The following is a 19,741-nucleotide window of genomic DNA, read 5'->3' as shown; positions in this document are numbered from 1 at the left end:
GTTGATATAAGAATCTTATTGACTAGCATTATTTAAAGCTTTTCTATGCTTCATTAGTATAGTTAATAAGGCCCTCCAGCTCCTTCCTGAAGAATCCAAGTTTTGTTATACATTTTCCTCTGTAGAACATTTGGCTACTTCATCATTTTGCAACACATTGTTGAATCCTCTTTCTACTTGGTTATTGTATATAACCATTGGAGCTGATTAACTGTTGAACCATCTTTCTACTTGGTTGGATCATCAAGTTCTTCGTCTTCCTTGATAATGGTTCAACACACCACCCCTATGTTTGTTCTTAACCAATTAAACAGGAACAAATTATACACACACACACACACACACACACACACACAAATGTGTATATACAAACACACATCTGTACATAAACACATACTTAGCAAGAAAAATTTTATATTACTCTTTAAGGTCAATAATGAATCATACATACACCATATTCAATTTTTTTTACAGCTGTGTTTTAACATACTTGATTATATTAACTTTGCTCTTGAGTATCATTATGAACACTTAGACTCTTCTATACTCATGCAATCCCAATTAGCCATTGTTGTAAATGTTCAAATTGTGACCTTGACCAGTGGAAGCTTTATTAAGCTAACTTCTTTAACTCTTACCACTGTATCTGTTATCCTTAAAAGTATTCTCATTTTTGGAAGTAAGATGTTCCAAGCCCATCCTGAATTCTTTCCTTGCTCCAAGAAATGGGATTAACTTATCCCCCCACCTCCAGCCCAAAGAGTTCCAGTTTCTTTTCTTTTAGTGCAAAGTGGTAATGACCAAAATCTGGGCCCTGGAGATGTACACGACCATTAAGAGCGAGCAGAAGTCCTGCTGTTTCTACAGCTACTCCTATCAGTCGCTTTTAGCAATAAAAGCTAGATAATGTCTTTTAAGACAAGGCCATGATTTCTCACAGGCTTTTCTAATTTAGTGTATATGGATGTGCCTAATTGTTTAAAACAGGATCTTTTTTAGCACTGGGATGTTCACCTCCTTTGACAAAAATCATTTAAATAACTTTATTTGAAAATGATTCCAGGGGTGCCTGGGTGGCTCAGTCAGTTGAGCATCTGAGCCTTGATTTCAGCTTAGGTCATGATCCCAGGGTTGTCAGACTGAGCGAGCCCCAATTGCTCCATTTGGAATTACAAAAGAAAAGGTTCTCTCCAGTTTGTGTAGAAAGGGTATTTGGAAAGCCATATTTCAAGCACCCTGGAGTTATTACATGGAGCTGAGGTAAGGGGTAGATTTTGGAGAAAAGAGTGGGTTGATGAGTGCAATACAGCTTGCTGAAGAAAAAAAACAGTATTGATAAAGTAACAAAAGTAAAGTGCATGTTTTTGAAGAGCCCTATATATGATCATGAAGGTTTAAGAAATAATTACTACTCAAAAATCGTCCCAATAAATTAACACAGTGCTCTCATTGTATGCACTAAAGACAACACACACACACATACACACACACACACACACACACACACACAAACTCCAAAAGCAATCTGGAGTTATACTTAGCAAGTTTGTTGTTATTACAACTCCAAAAGTATCTAGTGTGTATTGTGGCATTTGGCAAGTCAGTCATTGATGTTGCTGGAGCGGAGACAGGGTTCTTCTCACTGTGTGGGGAAAGGAAATACAAACAAGGAATAGGGGAAGGAGAAGAAGAAACTCATTGGTGTTTAGAAGTTTGTGTTGTGTGCCTGTGTGCACATGGACTTGTGTATGTGTATTTGAATGTATAGATAGCTACAGCTTCTGAAATATACTAGAAACAAAAAAAAGTCCAGTAGCAAGGTGCTCACCTAGCACCTGCATCTTGTTTTCTTTTTTTTTTTTTTAATTTTTTTTTCAACGTTTATTTATTTTTGGGACAGAGAGAGACAGAGCATGAATGGGGGAGGGGCAGAGAGAGAGGGAGACACAGAACCGGAAACAGGCTCAGGCTCTGAGCCATCAGCCCAGAGCCCGACGCGGGGCTCGAACTCACGGACCGCGAGATCGTGACATGGCTGAAGTCGGATGCTTAACCGACTGCGCCACCCAGGCGCCCCTGCATCTTGTTTTCTAAATACCATTCCCCACTGAAACTTCTCCTAGGAGAATTTGCCAATCCAATAACTGAGGCAGGAAAAGTACAGGTAGACCCGAATGACACTTTTATGCCAGAAAGTAAGGAAATTCACAAAAACTAATGAAGGCAAGTCAGAAAGACACAGGCATCAGCTTAACAAGGCTCCCACTGGCTAATGAATGAAATTCATTAAATATCCTATTCAAAATGAATGAAAACATTAAATTTAAAAATCCATTAGTAGGATGGGTGCCTGGGTGGCTCAGTCAGTTAAGCATCTGACTCACGATTTCAGTTCAGGTCATGATCTCATGGTTAGAGAGATCAAACCCCGAGTCAGACTCTGAGCTGACAGTGCAGAGCTTGCTTGGGATTCTCTCTCTCTCCCCCTCTCTGCCCCTCCTCCACTCATGTGGGCACACACTCTCTCTCAAAATAAATATTTTTTTAAATTCTTAAAATTTTGATTTTAAAAAGCAACATTCATTGAACCTTAAAATGAGCCAAAACTTTATAGAAAAAAAGTTAGGACATGAAAGAAGTAGTAATCTAATGTAGGAAAAACTTGATAATTTTATTGAACTGAGAATTTATAAGTTATACCAAAACTCCATAATAACGCACTTCATGATAGTCACATTTTGAATATAACGTTATCGCCAAATTGCCTACAAGATCCCTGACACTCCTACCAACCCTTCTCTTCCTCTACATCACAATAATGTGATATTGTATCTTACACAATTGTATACAGTTACATTTTACATAATTACAATGCTATAATTTATAGTTTATATGAAACCTATGAAGTCCAGAAATAGAAATGTTTTGGTATTTTATCAGGGCCACACATGTTGAAATTACCAAGAGCTGAGAGATGGATGGGTGGAATGCAAGGACTCAAATAAGACAGAAGGACAGACATGCAAGGCAGTAACAATTTGTCTCTGAGGCCCACATAGCCATGTGTAAAATGTGGTTTAAAATATTCAGTTGGACTAAAAGGTAGAGAAATTGAGCATTACCTAGACGTGATAAACCTTAAGAACTTTTATAATCCTACAAGTAAATCCAACTGAACAGCTTCCTCATTCTCTCATCTATCAAATACCAGGATGCCCAGGAATCCACCAACTCACTGAAGGCAGACCCCTGAGAGTTACCTTAGATTTCTCTCTCCTGCCCTCAAACTCACATGCAATCATGAAGTCCTATATTTTCTGCCTCCCTAAAATCACTGTAAATTCAAATCCTTGACCATGCTCCCAGTGGGATTCCTAAAACAGAACCACAGATGCATTCCTATGGTACACAATCATTTGTTCAACAGCTGTGTGTTAATATTATTACAATTTTATTTGAGATATAGTGGCCTCCCTTGGATCCCTGAGCATCAAAAAGCACAAAAGCCAGCCTGGTTCATAGCTGTGGCAGACATTACTAATCCATTCCTTGAGATCTGTTTTCCTTTCCCTCCAAAATAATAGAAACCCTGACCTTTAACTGTGCACTTAGCCTCTTAGAATAAATTTCTCAGCCACCTTTGTGGCTACATATGGCCATGTGACTAAGTTTTGGCAAATGAGACACAAGTAGAAGTGTGACTAATTTCCTGGAAGAGTCCTTATAAGAAAGTATGGTCTTTTTCCCTGTCTTCCTTACTACTGACTAGAATATAGATGTACTAGCTGCATCTTGGAAGATCAACAATATAGAAAGAGCCAGAGTTCCTGATTATCATAAGGTTGCCATACCAGCTTTGCATTGTGTGAATTTACAGAGAGAAATAAACTTCTGTCTCCTTTAAGTCACTGTTATTTTGAGAATCATACATTCAGAGACAACTTCATTCTACCAAATACAACAGCATCTTTTTAAAGTTTTGTTGTCATCACGATGCCTGTGGTCATGAAGTGAGTAGGTAATTTGAAGACCTAAGCCAAATGTCAGCAACCCTTTCTAAAAAGGGATAAAGGTGCCTGTCTCAGTCAGAAGAGCATGAGACTCTTGATCTTGGAGTCATAAGTTCAAACCCCACATTAGGTGTAGGGATCACTTAAAAATAAAATCTTTAAAAAAATACACAGTTGATGTCTTAAACATAGAGGAAAAAACTGGTGGTTCCCAGGGGGAGATGGGGAAGGGATGGATGAAATAGGTGAAAGAGATTAACAGTACACTTATGATGAGCACTGAGTATATGTATAGAATTGTTGAATCATTATATTGTACACCTGAAGCTAATATAAAATTTATGTTAATTATTCTGGAATTAAAAATTTTTTAAAGCATGCAGTAAGCCAGATATAGCTTATGGACCACAGTTTCTTGGCCCTTAAACTAACCTTAATGGTATATTTGAAAGTGCTATGTACATCAAAATCTCCTACCTTCATAATAATTTGTAATTTCACATATACCCCTTTATTAGTGTCCTAGGACTGGTGTAGCAAACTAACAGAAACTAAGTGGCTTAAAGCAACAGAAAGGTATTCTCTCAGAGTTTTGGAGGCTAACATACCAAATCGAGGTTTCAGCAGAGCCATGCTCCCTCTGAAGACTTTTGGGAAAAATATTTCCTTTCCTCTTGTTAGCTTTTGGTGGCCTCCAGCAATCTTTGCCTTATAGCTGCATCATTTCAATCTCTTCCTCTATCTTTGCATGACCCTTTTCTCTGTGTATCTCTGTGTCTTCTTTCTTAAAAGGATGCTGGCTTTAGGGTGCACCCTAAATCCAGTATGATACTATCTCAAGATCCTTAACTAATTACATCTGAAAAGACCCTATTTCAAAATAAGGTCATATTCTCAGGTTCTGGGTAGACATGAATATTGTTCAGACACTATTCCACACACTACAACTCCCTCATCACAATAACAACTCACAACCCATGACAAATAGGGCAGGAGTATTATCAAGAGGAACACAAGGAACAAACCTGTAAACAGGCCCTTTGTCTGGAAATGTTTACCCTTAGATCAGCTTCTCTTTCTTATGATTTCTTGTAACATACAGTATCAACCAACATGTACCAAAATGTTTCCTGATAGATCTGAACCTGCCAGTATCCTTAGAAAGAAAGATATTTTATTGGGTCCATTTGTGTCACTCTTATATTCAAGATCAGATAATTAGATGAACACATTTGTTATTAAGTCTAATATTTCAGCTAGGAGAAACATGAAGGCAAAATATTTTAATACAAAGGAGAATTAAAGTTTTCATGGAAAGATACCATACATAGAAAAGGAAATGAACAGTGGCTAAGAAAGGCAGAAGATAGATCTAACATAGATCTAATAAAATTTCAGCTTGTTGTTTGTTTGTTTGTTTGCTTGTTTGTTTTGCAGAAATTGACAAACTAATCCTAAAATTCATAACAAAATGTAAGGAGTAAGAATAGAAAAAATATTCTTGAAAACGAACAAACATAGAGGATTCACACTTCTTGACTTCAAAAATTACTACAAAGCTATCATAATCTAGACACAATGGTACTGGCATATAGATCAATAGAACACAATTGAGAGTCCATAAGTAAACCCTTACATTTATAATGATCAACCAATTTTTAACAAGGTTGTCAAGACAATTCAATGAGGAAGGAATAGACTTTTCAACAAATGATGCCATAACAACTGGAATCCACATGCTAAAGAATAAAGTTGGGCCCCTTCCTTACACCATACACAAAAATTAATTCAAAATGGATCAGACCTAAATGTAAGAGCTGTAACTATAAAGCTTTTTAAAAAATAGTAAATAAAAAGAAAACATAGTATTAAATCTTCAAGGCCTTCCTAGATATCTGCAACACCACAGCCACAGTGACAAAAGATCATTTTTAATAGAAACAATTAGGCCTTTATGTATTGAAGTACTTCTCCTTTTATCAACTTTAGGTCAAGGGAGGCACGACCTTGGATGTCCTATGACTATCTCAATGAGTGAGAGTCTCTGAGTTCCAAAACAGGTGGATCTGAGATATAGAGGACCAACAGCAATGCTGTAGGCCTAGGTATTTGAAAGGTCTCTACAAATTTTTCCAGTTGAGTCTAAATAGTGCTGTTAGTGTGTGTGACTAACCCTGAGGATTGAGGATGCACAATGAAAGTGTTGTAAAATGGCCAAACAGCACAGATTCCTTGAAGCTGCTGACCAGTGAAACAGGTTCTCCAACCACTAAAAAGTTTGAGAGGGGTTCCTGGGGTAGGGATAATCTTTTTTAATGGAAGAATCATTAGCCTGTCTACAAGAGAAACCTTTGAGAAAATATTCAAGCCATGACTAAAACAGTTATTCATGAGAGTATTGAGGAATTTCATTAAAAAGACGTGACCATTGATTGACTTGTAAGCTGGACCCAGACACTCAGACTCCTTAGCTGCTAACCTGTCCCTGGAATATGGATTCAACTTGCTTTTCCTTGAGATAATGTTGTGGTGTTGAGAACATCTGCACAGTATACGTGACAGCTCATTTAAGGTTGTTTTATAAACATTTAAGATTTAAATGTCAAGTGTGGGGATCCAATTACCTTCCTGCCACCAAGAGAAACCTTGTATGTAAGTTCTTTTTGCCTAAAAAACTGCTATCTACCAACCTGGTATGGCGTGCCTCCTTCTTTGGCCTCTCCCTGCCATCTGCATATGGAGACTGCAGTCAGGTTACACCAGGGAAGTCCCTGTGAGGGTTACAAACCAACAAAGAGGATGAAGTCATATGAAATCCATTTGTGTGAAGCAAGTTTCACCGGATTATACTTTGGACAGGTGGGACAAGGGAGGTAAGGCACTTTTTGTGGCCTTAGTGTTTCCCCAGCAATATTGGTTCATGAAGAGACCAATGGTTTAATGCGTGTACAATAGTAAATAGTGGGATTTTTATAATTTCTGTAGGGCCAGATTGTTATTTGGTCCAAACCATAGTTCTCAAGCCAAGAGTTATGAGATATCCAATGTTGTTTTCCCCTCTCTGGAGCCAATTGTTGGATATCTTTTGCCAATTTTCCCAAAATTATCATTTCAGGGTTTGCCTATTGGTTTCCTAGAGAACAGCATGGGCGGGTGGTGGAAATATCAGTGAGATAGATTACTTTGGCTTCTGGGTAGTCTGAAATACCCAGTAACCGTAATAACAGCAAGAGCAGCCAACAAAAGTATGCCATCTAGTAAATTTTGGACATAGCCATTTTTATAGTTTTATTCCCATTGGAAGTAAGGACACCTCATTGTTTCCATAATATTCCAAAGTCATAAACTGCCCCAAAAGCATTCCAACTATCAGTAGAAATGTTTGTGTTTTTACCCTTAGCTAAGGTACAAGCTAAAGTAAGGGCATATAAATCAGCCTATTTGGTTGAAATAGCCAAAGGTAAAGGTGCTGCCTCAATGGTTTCAAAAGGAATGGCAATAGCACACCCAGCATGATATATACCATTTCATCCTTTAAATAAAAACTATTAGTAAACTATGAAGAATGCATTGTTTAGAGGAGTTTCCTGTAAATTATCACAGGGAGTCAAAAGGTAATCTGTGAGCATTAAGCAATCATGGGGGGTTTAATCTAGATCCAAATGCAGTCCTTGTTCTGAGATCAGATGCCCTAAGTATCAAACCCGAGTTTGAGCAAACTGCAATTTTTCTTTGGAGGTTTTATGTACCTTTAAAGCCAAAAGTTTTAACAGATTGATGCTGTCTTCCTGTGAAGAGGCTTGAGAAGCAAATCATCTACAGATTGTAGCAAAGTAGAGCCTGCAAAAACTATCATCTAAATCTGCTTTAAAAGCTTTGTGAAAAGTAAGGAGGACTCTCTGTGAAACCATTGGGCATTACAGTCCAGGTAGTTTTGCATGCTTCCCAAGTGAAAGCAATAAGATATTGGCTCTTCTTATCAATTAGAATACTAAAAATGCACTACATAGATCAATTACAGTAAAAAAAAAAACTTTCAGTGGGAATGAGGATCAGTTGCATATGGGAGTTAGGAACAACAGAGTGCCAAGGAATAACAATGTAATTTATTGCTCCAAGGTCCTGGACAAACCTCCATCCTCAGCCATTGGTTTTCAAAATAACCTTTATATTAGCCAGAGCTACCCCTACAGATGTTACAGGGACTTGTGCAGGGGATGAGGCCCTGAACCTTGTAATCTTCTATTACAATCTGGAGTGAACATGGTTTTCCATTACACCCTGGTCCTTTAGGAGAAAGATTCCAGTTCAGCTTGTTAATAATCACAGAGTTAAATGCTGCCCAGTTGGATTCAACATCTAAAGGAAGACCAGAACTTTATTAAAAGATAATTTGGAGTTGATTATAATAGTCATGAACAGGTTCATCAAGCTTCATGTGCATGCCTGAATTTTGTTCAGAAGGCTTAGGAAAATCTACTGTAAATACTCAGTGGAGACTTCCAGTGAGTGTTCTAGCATCATGCCAAAAGTTAGAGATTTGTTTCTCTAAATCTCATTCAGGATATTCCTTTCAGGCTAGTTTCATCCAAGGTTTGGCCTGATCCTCACCAACAAGCACGTGAACTAATTGGTATAAACCTAAAACATCAGGTTTGTAACATTCAATGACTATGTTAAATTCTTCAGCAATTTAATAGGGATCCTTGGTCACTTTAGGAAACTTTAAATATGGCTCACAATTCAGCCTTAGTCCAGGGAACATAAGAAATATGTGGTTTACTTAGAGCCTCAGAAGACTTAACTTTAAAGAGGCAGGTTTGAATAGATTCAAGAGAGAAACAAGTGGTAGAGATTTGAAGAAAAAAAGGAAGTTCAGATGAGAGAATAGAGAGAAACGTCAGTAAGGGTGGGGCCTGAGCACAAAGTGGCTGCCACATGTCTACAGGACAGGGAGAGGGCAGAAAGAGGCACCAGAAGACTTTCTGACTTCTTTCAATTGTTTCTTTGCTTTAGTTAATTTAGAAATAGTATTTTGCAAAGAGGTAAAACTTAGAATCCTGAAAACATTTGGAAGCCTCAAGGTACCATTTATAAAAGGCATCCAATTCTGCTTTTTTTTCTAGATACCATAGCTTTCTAATTTAATTTTTAGTAAAAACAAGTTTGCAAAGATTTAAAGTCCCCCATAATTGCTACTGAAGTTCTAAATTACTTTTGGCTAAGTCATTCCACTTAGTTATAAATGAGCATGTGGATGGGACAATAGATTTTAAACATAAAATCAGTGGAGTCCCAAGGAGTAGGGGGGGGGGTTGCTTCCAAAGCATTTTAATGACTGGGATCCCATTTCTTAGAGGTTTTTCTCTCAAGCAAAAAGAAAAATTCTTAAACAGCACAGCCTGTAAATGGAATATACCGGTTCCAGAAGGAATCAGATAAAAGGCCAACACAGTTCCAATAGGAATAGTCCAGTACCAAACAGGAGTCAGACTGAAGGTTATTGCAGTTTCAATAGTAATAGTCTTGTTCCAAGTAAAAGTCAGACCAAAGGCCAGCATAGTTTCAACAGGAACTGAAAAAAAGTCAGACTGAAGGTCAAACAGGTATTCTTGGGATGAAAAAGACCTTAAAACAGATCCTGAATAAAGCTTGAAAAGCTTGAACACAGTGGGGTTAATGGTGGAGGAGGATAACCCTAAGCTTGCCTCCTCCTACAAAAATTAAGTAAATATCAAATCATTCTGAACACCCACAAAATTGATCAGAAGTCTTAGAGAACAAAGCTGCACATCCACAAATACAAAAAACGACCTGTGGAAGGCAGAGAGTTGATTTGTGGGAGAAAAAAAAAAAAGCTGCAGATGCCATGCTGGGGAGGGATCCCTGACTGCAGAGAGGTGAGCTGAGAGTGAAGAAAACCAAAAAGAGTGAAAACACACATAGAGGACTGCACAAGAAAATTGTTCCCCAAAATCATTGACAGGGAAAAAGGAGAGGGTTTCAATACCACCATTTTCTTATAAACAGTGAAGGACAGAGTCTGAAGTTTCAGAGGTCAGCACCTGGCAGTGCCCTGGCAAAAGGGTGGAGCCCCAGGAGTAGCCAGTGTGGCCTGAGCATCCCCTGGGTCACACAGGGAGGAGCAGTTCCCCTGCTTGGAGTGAATTTGGTAGAGGACATACAGCCTCCCCACTGGCAAAAGACCTGGGAGGTGTCATGGAACTACCCCATTCACCAGTATAGGAACAAAGATGCTGGCTGAGGCAGCAAACCCTGGTGGGCTGTGTTGCAATTTACCATAAACTCTGAGCCACTGCCACTAAGTAGTGGTGCAACTGTCCCTGGGACAAACCAGCATTGACCACAGTACAGCAAGATCCTGACACAGGTCCGAACCAGGGGATGTCTCTGAAGTGCTGGGCTTTAAACACAGCTGTGCCTGAGATAAAACCCAGGAAAGTGGTGCTACCTGGCAGGGGGACAGCTAGGACACAGGATGAAGGCGGGAATCTGATGGAACCAGGGACACAGGAAGGGTGATTGAATGAATATCTATGACTGTGGGAACTTCCCCCTCTAGAGACTAGAAAGTGGGGTGAAGCTATTTTTTCCCTATCCCACCAACACTGATGGACCTCAGTGAGCTAAAGAGCGCCACCAAGTGGAGAATGGAGCCATTACATCAAGACCCGACCCCTGCACCCCCCAACCACATCTCCACTAGGAAGAGTCCTCAAGAAAATCAGAGTAGCAGGCCCCTCCCCCAATAGATGAGCACTACCTCCTTCCACGCACAAAGTCTACTGATAATAGACTACTGCAAAGCTTCAGCTCTAGCTTGCTTTGGGTTTTTGTTTGTTTGATTGGTTGTTTGGTTGGTGTTTTTGTTTCTGTTTTGGTTTTGTTTTTATTTTTTCTTGGATACAGAAAGAGCAAATTCTTAAATTTATTTTATTTTATTTCATTTTTTTAATTTTTAATTTTGTATTTTTTTTCCTTCTCTCTATGTTATATCAAGCTTCTCTTAAGCAGGTGAAAACACACCCAGGATGCAGCTTCCTTTATTATTATTTTTAATTTTTTAATTTTAATTTTATTTTATTATTTCCTCCAAAATGACAAGATGGAGGAATTCACACCAAAAAAAGAACAGGAAGAAGTGACAGCCAGAGATTTAATCAATACAGATATAAGTAAAATATCTGAACTACAATTCAAAACAATTATAAGGATTCTAGCTGGGCTTGAAAAAGCATAGAAGACTCTAGAGAATTACTTACTGCAGAGATAAAAGAGCTTAAATCTACTCTGGCCAGAATTAAAAATGTTATGACTGACATGAAAACCTGAATGGGTGCCATAACAGTGAGGAAGGATGAAGCAGAGGAATGAATTAGTAATATAGATGATAAAATTATGGAAAATCATGAAGCTAAAAAGAAGAAGGAAACAAAAGTAATGGATCACGAGGGTAGACTTAGGGAACTCAGTGACTTATTAAAACAGAATAACATTCATATCATAGGAGTCCAAAAGATGAAAAGAGAGAAAAGGGGACAGAGGGTTTATTTGAGCAAATTATAGCTGAAAACTTCCCTAGTCTAGGGAATGATGCAGACATCAGAATCAAAAAGCACAGAGAACTCCCATTAAATTAAACAAAATCTGGCCATTGCCAGGGCATATCATAGTAATATTCACAAAATACATAGACAAGGAAAGAACCCTGAAAGTAGCAAGGGAAAAAAGTTGTTAACATAAAGGGAGACAGATCAGGTACAAGCAGATCTGTCCCCAGAAACGTGGCAGGCCAGAAAGGAATGGCAGGATGTGTTCAATGTACTGAATGGGGATAATATGCAGTCAAGAATACTCTATACATCAAGGTTATCATTCAGAATATAAGAGGGATAAAGAGTTTCCCAGACAAGCAAAAACTAGAGGACTTTGTGACAACTAAAGCAGACCTGCAAGAAACATTAAGGAGGACTCTGAATGTGGGGGGAGGGGAGACCAAAAGCAACAAAGACTAAAGGAACAGAGAACATCACCAGAAACACCAGAAATCACCAAGATTACAGGTAACATGATGGCATGAAACTTATCTTTCAGTAATCACCCTGAATGTATATGGATTAATGTTCCAGTCAAAAGATATAGGGTATCAGAATGGTTTAAAAAACAAGACTTATCTATATGCTGCCTACAAGAGACTCATTTCAGGCATAACACCTCTAGATTCAAAGTGAGGGGATGGAAAAACATCTATCACACCAATGGATAGAGGCCAAAATAAAGCCAGAGTAGCCACAATTAGATCAGACAAATTAGGTTTTAAAATAAAGACTGCAACAAGAGATAAAGAAGAGCATTATATTGTAATTAAGGGGTCTGTTCATCAAGATCTAATAATTGTAAATATTTATGCCCCCCAACTTGAAACACACAAATATATAAATCAATTAATCACAAACATAAAGAAATTCATTGATAATAATATAATAATGGTACTGGACTTTAACATCCCACTTACAACAATGGAGAGATCATCTAAGCAGAAAATCAACAAGGAAACAATCACTTTGAAGAACACAGTGGACTGGATGGACTTAACAGATATATTCAGAACATTTCATCCTAAAGCACCAGAATACACATTCTTCTCAAGTGCACATGGAACATTCTCCAGAATAGATCACATACTGGGTCACAAATAAGCCCTCAACAAGTACAAAAAGATTGAGAACATACCATGTGTATTTTCATATCACAACACTATGAAACTTAACCACAAGAAAAAAATATGGAAAGCCTGGGGCACTTGGGTGGCTCAGTCAGTTGACTGTCCAACTTTGACTTAGGTCATGATCTCACAGTTCATGAGTTCAAGCCCTGCATCAGGCTCGCTTCTGTCAGCGCAGAGCACAGCCTGCCTTGGATCCACTGCTCCCCTTTCTCTCTGTCCCTCCTCCACTCATTCGTCCTCTCTCTCTCTCTTTCTGAAAAATTAATAAACATTTAAAAAATTGGAAAGCTCTCAAATACTTGGAGATTGAAGAACATCCTACTAAAGAATGAATGGGTTAACCGAGAATTTAAGGAGGAAATTAAAAAGTGCATGGAAGCTAATGAAAATGAAAACACGACAGTCCAAAACCTTTGGGATGCAGCCAACAGTGGTCATAAGAGGGAAGTGGAAGAAAAGTCTTAAATACACAACCTAACCTTATACCTAAGGGAACTAGAAAAAGAACAGTGAAGAAACCCAAAACCAGTAGGAAGGGAAATAATACAGATTAGGGCAGAAATCAATGCTATTAAAATAAAAAGAAAAACAACAAACAAACAAAAAAGCAGTAGAACAGATCAACAAAACTAGGACCTGGGTCTTTGAAAGAATTAACAAAATTGATAAACCCTAGCCAGATTTATCAAAAAGAAAAAGAAAGGACCCAAATAAATAAAATCGTGAATGAAAGAGGAGAGATCACAACCAACACCATAGTTAACCAAATAATAATAATAATAGAATATTATAAGCAATTGTATGCCAATAAATTGGGCAATCTAGAAGAAATGGATAAATTGTTAGAAATTGAACTACCAAAACTGAAACAGGAAAAAATAGAAAATTTGAAGAGACCAATAACCAGTAAAGTGAAGCAGTAATCAAAAATCTCCCAACAAACAAGAGTCCAGGGCTGGATGGATTTCCAAGAGAATTCTTGGAATTTAAAAAAGAATTAATACCTATTCTTTTGAAGCTGTTCCAAAAAAATAGAAATGAAGGGAAAACTTCCAAACTATTCTATGAGGCCAGAATTACCTTGATTCCAAAACCAAAGACCCCACTAAAAAGAATTACAGACCAGCTTCCCTGATGAACATGGATGCAAAAATTCTCAACAAGATACTAGCAAATCAAATCCAACAATACATTAAAAGAATTATTCACTATGAACAATGGGGAGCAGCATTATACACTAGCCAAATTATGGAGAAGGACCAAATGTCCATTGATTAATAATGGATAGAAAAGAAGATATATATATATATATATATATATATATATATACACATATATATATGGATAAAGAGGAAGTCATATATATATATTATATATGTTGTGTGTATATATATATATATATATAATGGAATATTAGTCAACCATCAAAAAGAATGAAATCTTGCCATTTGCAATGACGTGGATGGAGCTACAGTGTATTATGCTAAGTGAAGTAAGTCAGAGAGAGAAAGACAAATGCCATTTGATTTACTTCATATGTGGAATTTTAAAAAACAAAATAGATGAACATAGGGAAAGGGAAAAAAAAGAGAGGGGGGAAACCATAAGAAACTCTTAATGATAGAGAACAAACTGAGGGTTGATGGAAGGGAAGTGAGTGGGGGATGAGCTAAATGAGTGATGGATATCAAAGAGGGCAGTTGTGATGAGAACTGGGTATTATATGTAAGTGATGAATCACTAAATTCTACTCCTAAAACCAATATTACCCTGCAAGTTAACTAACTAGAATTTAAATAAAAACTTGAAACAACAAAAAAAGCATGCACCACGATCAGTTGGAATTTATTCCTCAGTTGCAAGGGTGGTTCAATATTCGCAAATCATTCCCCATGATACATCACATCAATAAGAGAAAGGATAGGAGCCATATGATCCTTTCAATAGATATAGAAAAAGCATTTGACAAAGTACAACATCCATTCATGATAAAAACCCTCAATGAAGTATTTTTAGAAGGAATATAACTCAAAATAATAAATGCCATATGTAAAACACCCACATCTAACATCATACTCAAAGGTGAAAAACGGATAGCTTTTCTTCTAAGATCAGGTACAAGATGAGGATGTCCATTCGCACCACTTTTATTCAACATAGTAGTGGAAGTCCTAGCCACAGCACTCACACAATAAAAAGAAATAAAAGGCATCCAAATTAGTAGGGAAGAAGTAAAACTTTCACTATTTGCAGATGACATTATATTATATATATAAAACACTACTGACACCATCATAAAAACTACTAGAACTGATAAATGAATTCACTAAGGTCACAGGACACAAAATCAATATACAGAAATCTGTTGCATTTCTATACACTAATAATTAAGTAACAGAAGGAGAAATTAAGAAAACAAACCCACTTACAATTGCACCAAAAAGTATAAAATACCTAGGAATAAACTTAACCAAGGAGGTGAAACATCTGCACTCCCAAACTACAAAACACTGATAAAAGAAATTGAAGAGCACACAAACAAATGGAAATATATTCCATGTTCATGGTAGAAGAACCAATATTGTTAGTGTCCATACTACCCAAAGCAATTAACGGATTCAATGTGATCCCTACCAAATACCAACAGCATTTTTCACAGAACTAGAACAAGTAATCCTAATATTTGTATGCACCCACAAAAGGCCCAAATAGTCAAAGCATTCTTGAGAAAGAAGAACAAAACATGAGGTATCAGAATCCCAGATTTCAAGATATTCTACCAGTCTATAATAATCAAAACAGTATAGTACTGGCACAAAAATAGATACATAGATCAATGGAACACAATAGAGAGCCCAGAAATAAGCACACACTCATACGGTCAATTAATCTGTGACTAAGGAGGCAAGAATACACAATGGGAGACAGACAGTCTCTTCAAAAAATGGCGTTAGAAAAAATGGACAGCTACATTCAAAAGAATGAAACTAGACCAGTTTCTTACACCATACACAAAAATAAACTCAAAATGAATTAAGGAACTAAATGTGAGACCTGTAACCATAAAGCTCCTAAGAGGAAACACAAGCAGTAACTTCTTTGACATGAACCTTAGCAACATTTTTCTTGATATATCTCCTCAGTCAAGGGAAACAAAAGCAAAAATAAATTAATGAGACTACACCAAAATAAAAAGCTTTTGCACAGCAAAGGAAACCATCAACAAAACAAAAGGGCAGCCTATTGAATGGGAGATGTTTGCAAATGATTTATCTGATAACTCCACATTAAAAAATAATAATGCAATTATAAATGGACAAAGGAACTGAATAGACATTTTTCCAAAGAAGACATACAGATGATCAACAGACATACAAAAATATTCTCAACATCACTCATCATCAGAGAAATGCAAATCAAAAAAGATATCACCTTACACCTGTCAGAATGGCTTGTATCAAAAAGATTCAAGACAAGTGTTGGTGAAGTGGAGAAAAAGGAACCCTCTTACATTGTTTTGGGGAATTTAAATTGATTCAGCCACTATGGAGAACAGAATGGGATTTCCTCTGAAAGTTAAATATAGAAATACTATATGATCCAGTAATTCCATTACCAGATATTTACCCAAAGAAAACAGAAACACTAATTCAAAGAGATATATGCACCCATATGTTTACTGTGGTATTATTTACGACAGCCAAGCTATGGAAGCACCCATGAATAGATGAATGGATAATAAGGATATGATACACACACACACACACACACACACACACACACACACACACACACACAATGGAATATTACTCACCCATAAAAAAGAATGTGACCTTGCCATTTGCAAGAACACAGACAGACCTAGAGGATATTATGTTAAGTGAAATAAGTCAGACAAAGACAATTACCATATGACTTCAGTTACATGTGGAATCTGGAAAAAAAAAACAAAGGAACAAAAACAAAAAAAGTAGAAACAGACCCATAAATACAGAAAGCAAACTGGTGGTTGGCAGGGGGCAGCAGGGTGAGGGGACAGGCTAAAAAGGGGTCAAGGGGCACACGGGTACAGACTTCCAGTTTTGAAATGAATAAGTCATAGGGATGAAATGTACAGCATAGGGAATATAGTCAATAATATTGTAATAGCCTTGTATGGTGACAGATGGCAGCTACAATTGTGGTGAGCATAGCATAAGCTATAGAGTTGTCAAATAACTATGTTTTATATCTGAAACTAATGTACATTCTGTGTCAACTATATTTAAATAACTATATATATTATATATGTGTATATATATTATGTATGTGTGTATATATATATATATATGTGCAAATATAAAATAGGTACACACAAAAAGGTGGGCTTTCCCATATTCATTCATACTTCCATACAAATTGTCACTATTTAGAATATATTTACATATAGGATACATTACTATTTCTGTTTAAAAGTAGGCTTCCAAAGCCAGATTTTCACCTTCATACCCTTGAAGACACCCCATCTTTCTTTTTCTTTTAATATAATTTGTTAAATTGTCTAACATACAGTATGTAAAGTGTGCTTTTGGGATTTGGGGTAGATTTCCATAGTTCATCAGTTATGTACAACACCCAGTGCTCATCCCAACAAGTGACCTCCTCAATGCGCATCACCCATTTCCCCCTCTCCCCCACCTTCCCCGTCCACCCTCAGTTTGTTCTCCATATTTAAGAGTCTCTCTTATGGTGTGCTTCCCTCCCTCTGTTTGTAACTATTTTTTCCCCTTCCCTTCCCCCATGATCTTCTGTTAAGTTCCTCAAGATCCGAATATGAGTGAAAACATATGATATCTGACTTTCTCTGACTTATTTCACTCAGCATAATACCTTGCAGTTCCATCCATGTTGCTGCAAATGGCATGATTTCATTCCTTCTCATTGTCAAGTAGTATTCCATTGTGTATATAAACCATATCTTCTTTATCCATTCATCAGTTGATGAACATTTAGGCTCTTTCCATAATTTGGCTATTGTTGAAAGTACTGCTATAAACATTGGGGTACATGTGCCCCTATGAATCAGCATCCTGTATCAATTGGGTAAATTCCTAGTAGTGCTATTGCTGTGTCATAGGATAGATCTATTTTTAATTTTTTGAGGAACCTCCACACTGTTTTCCAGAGCAGCTGCACCAGTTTGCCTTCCCACCAACTGTGCAAAAGGGTCTCCATTTCTCCACATCCTCGCCAGCATCTGTAGTTTGCTAAGTTGTTCATTTTAGCAACTTTGACTGGTGTGAGGTGGTATCTCAGTGTGGTTTTGATTTGTATTTCCCAGATGAGGAGTGACGTTGAGCATCTTTTCATGTGTGTGTTGGCCATCTGGATGTTTTCTTTAGAAAAGTGTCTATTCATGTCTTCTGCCCATTTCCTCACTGGATTATTTGTTTTTCAGTGTTGAGTTTGGTAAGTCCTTTATAGATTTTGGATACTAACCCCTTATCCGATATGTCATTTGCAAATATCTTTTCCTATTCCATTGGTTGCTTTTAGTTTTATTGATTGTTTCCTTTGCAGTGCGGAAGCTTTTTGTCTTCATGAGGTCCCAGTTGTTCATTTTTGCTTTTAATTCCCTTGCTTTTGGAGATGTGTCGAGCAAGAAATTGCTGTGGCTGAGGTCGAGAGGTTGTTGCCTGCTTTCTCCTCTAGGGTTTTGATAGTTTCCTGTCTCACATTTTGAACTTTCATTCATTTTGAGTTTATTTTTGTGTATGGTGTAAGAAAGTGGTCCGGTTTCATTCTTCTGCATGTTGCTATCCAGTTCTCCCAGGACCATTTGCTAAATACTGTCTTTTTCCCACTGGATACTCTTTTCTGCTTTTTCAAAGATTAATTGGTCATATATTTGTGGGTCCAATTCCGGGGTCTCTATTCTATTCCATTGGTCCATGTGTCTGTTTTTGTGCCAATACTATACTGTCTTGATGATTACAGCTTTGTAGTAGAGGCTAAAGTCGGGGATTGTGATGCCTCCCACTTTGGTTTTCTTCTTCAATATTACTTTGGGCATTCGGGGTCTTTTGTGGTTCCATATAAGTTTTAGGATTGTTTGTTCTAGCTTTGGGAAGAATGCCGGTGAAATTTTGATTGGGAATGCATTGAATGGGTAGATAGCTTTGGGTAGTATTGGCATTTTAACAATATTTATTCTTCAAATCCATGAGCATGAAATGTTTTTCCATTTCTTTGTGTCTTCTTCAAGTTCCTTCATAAGTTTTCTATAGTTTTCAGCCTATTGATCTTTTACAGTTTCGCTTAGGTTTATTCCTAGGTATTTTATGGTTTTTGGTGCAGTTGTAAATGGGATTGATTCCTTGATATCTCTTTCTGTTGCTTCATTATTGGTATATAGAAATGCAAACGATTTCTGTACATTGATTTTGTACCCAGTGACTTTGCTGAATTCATGTGTCAGTTCTAGCAGTCTTTCAGTGGAGTCTTTCAGGTTTTCCATGTGGAGTATTATGTCGACTGCGAAAAGTGAAAGTTTGACTTCTTTGCCAATTTGGATGCCCTTTATTTCATTTTGTTGTCTGATTGCTGATATGAGAACTTCTGACAGTATATTAAACAACAGTGGTGAGAGTGGACATCCCTGTCGTGTTCCTGATCTCAGGGGGAAAGCTCTCAGTTTTTCCCCATTGAGGATGTTATTAGCTATGAGCTATTCATAAATGGCTTTTATGATTTAAGGATGTTCCTTCTATCCTGATTTTCTTGAGAACTTTTATTAAGAAACGATGTTATGTTTTGTCAAATGCTTTTTCTCCATCTATTGACAGGATAATATGGTTCGTCCTTTCTTTTATTAATGTGATGTATCACATTGATTGTGTTGTGAATATTGAACCAGCCCTGCATCCCAGGAATGAATCCCACTTGATCATGGTCAATAATTCTTTTTATATGTTGTTGAATTCAATGTGCTAGTACCTTGTTG

Source organism: Lynx rufus, unplaced genomic scaffold (genome assembly GCF_022079265.1).
Source record: "Lynx rufus isolate CCGP_SWC_20201006 ecotype Redwood Valley unplaced genomic scaffold, mLynRuf1.p SCAF_27, whole genome shotgun sequence".
Taxonomy (NCBI): domain Eukaryota; kingdom Metazoa; phylum Chordata; class Mammalia; order Carnivora; family Felidae; genus Lynx; species Lynx rufus.
The sequence above is the reverse complement of the archived record's forward strand: the minus strand, read 5'-3'. Positions refer to the sequence as shown.